Source organism: Poecilia formosa, unplaced genomic scaffold (assembly GCF_000485575.1).
Source record: "Poecilia formosa unplaced genomic scaffold, Poecilia_formosa-5.1.2 Scaffold1105, whole genome shotgun sequence".
In the NCBI taxonomy this organism is placed as follows: Eukaryota; Metazoa; Chordata; class Actinopteri; order Cyprinodontiformes; family Poeciliidae; genus Poecilia; species Poecilia formosa.
In genome coordinates, this window is record NW_006801044.1 from 18,702 (window position 1) to 21,936 (window position 3,235).

Consider the following 3,235-nt stretch of genomic DNA (forward strand, 5'->3'; position numbering starts at 1 on the left):
AAGAGCATGCTCTTCTAAATGAACTGCAAACAGAAGATTGGACATTTTATGGGATTATTAATCATTAGATTTCAGTCTCTCTTCCAAAAGGCCAGATTTGAGAGGTGGGTAAATAACATACCTTAACTGTCTATAGCTACTTCTCCACTAGAGGGCCTCTAAGTGTTTCAGCCCCAAGGTGGTCTGGGGCATGTCAATTAATGCTAATGGACATTTATCTCTATTATCCATTATGTCTATGTGGCTCTTCCCTATTTTTTGTATCTACTTCAGATTTAGTACAAGTGGTGCCAAGTACCATGTACTGCACAGAAGTGATTTGATTGACAGAAGACAGCATTTCTTGATTGGCCTTTGATTTTCATCACTACACTCCAAACGACATTTCAACCGCTGCTGTGGGCCAGCGGACATACTGTCTGGGGAGCTCTAAGCACAATTATGAGTTCAGTCTTGAACAGCGACAGAAATATGAGAAATTTTGGAGAAAAATGACTGTGATCTTGTAGCGCTGCAAGTAGAACATGTGTCAGAAGAATGGACAACTATGAAGCGAGAAACAGTGCAGCTCTGGTCAGCATTCATCTGAGTTGCAATGTCCAAAGTCAGTCCTCAAGGGCTTGTATCCTGCATGTTTTAGTTTTCTTCCTGGTTCAACACCCTGATAGTAACAACCTCTTCAGCATGTTAATGTTCTGCAGAGACCGCCTAACAAGCCAGCATTTGATTTAGCTGTGTTGGACCAGGGTGAGAACTAAAACATCCAGGATATGCTGGCCTTTGAGGACTGACTTTGGTCACCTGCATTCCAAAATGTTTTATCTCTAAAAAATAATGTAGTGTAAATATATTTATTTGAACAACAAAATAATAAGATGACCTGACAAGTTTTCATTATGTTTGTGTTAGCAATGAATTTCTATAAGACAAAGTTAAATATCTGGGGGTTTTTGAGTCCATCAAAACCACAACCTTGAGGTTCTCCATTGCTGAGTGTCGCTGAAAACGTCACTGCAGCAATGATCACAGCTCTTGTATACTCACAGTCTGCCCACATTCCTGTCCATATTCATGCCCACAATAGTGATGAACAGTGCAATAGAGATGCTCCAAACTGAAGTAGAATCATACTAGACATTACCAATTAGAATGAGACTTGTCAATGGAGAAGCATCTTCTAAGTATGTAGCTCTTCCTTGAATACCATAGAGCTCTGTTTTGCTTCTTTGATAAATGCTGATCTTGGTAGGTTTGCGGTTTTGCCATATTCGCTTTATTCTTGGATGATGGAGCTCAATAAGATGTCCAGATTTTTGGATATTGTTTTAAAAGCTAAACCTGCTTTAATCTTTACAGATAAATTGTTGTTATAATCTGGTTAAATTATGCCCAAATTATTTTGACTATATGGACTATTTAACTAGTATTTTAACTGCTTAAAATACTAACACAGTTTTGGGGGTAGGGGTGCTAGTGCATATCTCCAGCGGTCAATGGGTGAGAAGTGTGGCACACCCTGGACAGTTCCTCAGTTCATCGCAGGGCAATACAGAGGAATCATAATGACTCTAATATGCCCTGATCATCTTAAATTAGTTAATACATGTTTTACAGGCTGCACAGTCCCGACCTGGGGTCTTTTTACATGGAGTTTGCATGTTCTCCCTGTTCTTGCTTGGGTTTTCTCCAGCTTCCTCCCACAGTCCAAAAACATGACTTTTAGGTTAATTAGTGTGTGTGCATGGTTGTTTGTCATGTCTGTCTCTGTGTTGCCCTGTGACAGACTGGCGACAAGAGACCTGTCAAGGGGCACACCCTTGACAGGCCCGAAACATTCGCTGGACATAGTAGGCACCACCACCCCTCCTGACCCCACTAGGGACAAGGGTGTACAGAAAATTGATGCATGCATGTTTTACATAGAGTCAAATTAATAAGAACAAGGAAAATCTTGATTATGTATCCAGAGTGTATCAGACCATCCTCTTATGTCCATTTTAAAGAACTATACATGATCGAAACTGACAAGAACACGTTTTTAATAAACAGTGTCAACATCACATTTTCTGTTTGTTGGTCATTGCTTTAAATCTCAGTATGTGTATGTACAAAATGAGCACGCATACACACACATGCACACGCACACATATATATCGAAAACACAAAAACACATCAAAACACAAAAAATGCAAGCAGCACCCAGATGAACAACAAGCTTTAATTGGACATTGAAGGATTTGCTCAACCCGTAATGCATGGTAGAATGACTTAGGGAAATTCATGTTTCAAGCAACTTATAATTCAAAATACCTTAGAAAACTAAACTTAACAAGGAACCAATAACAATATCAAATGCATGTTTGGGTATTGAGAAATAGATTTCTGATGGGATGCTTAGCAGAGGAACAAAAACAGAACACCAATTAAATTTTTTTTTGCAATTTATTTATTTATTTGCAAAATTACAATTGTTGCAAAAAACATACATTTTCACAGCATAACATACATTCTTTGTGTATGTTATGCTGCTTAATGACCAAACACAATATTTAAAATGCAGTTCCACAAGTTTCACATAACATATTAAATAAAGAATGACACATTCATCCAAAACTAATTGATCCGAACTTTGTGTTAAATTTAAGAATCTTGATGATGACCTACTTTAAGGACCAGCAGTCTGGTGACACTGAATGAATCTAATAGTCCAATAGTAAATCAAAGAAAAGTTTAAATCAATGTGATACTGGCATATAATCTGTAGACTCCACATGATAAAATATTACATTATATTTATTGTATTTACATTATAGACATTTTCTTCAAAAAACAGTACATACTTTATTACACTGTGACATTATTCAATGCATGTGAAACATGTCTTACATGGCAGCTACGACCCAAAGGCTTTTATAGCAGTATAAATCCTCTCTCTTTGTACTGATGAGTTCATCGGTCCACTCTCCTGTTTCATCACAGTGAAAATAACAGCAGAGTAGATCCATTTGTTCTCATGCCCCTATGAAAACGATTGAGCAAAGAAATGTTATCAAAACAGTGTTAAGAAAGCAAATGAATATTTTATGTTTTACCTTTATTCTTTCCTGACTGCAGTGTTTATACAGCTCAACACCATCTGGATCATAAAATAAACCATGGTTATAGAAAGAAAACTGCTCTTGCTGAAAACTGAATAAGTATTATATAGTACCTTGACAGGAGTCACTTTTCTTTT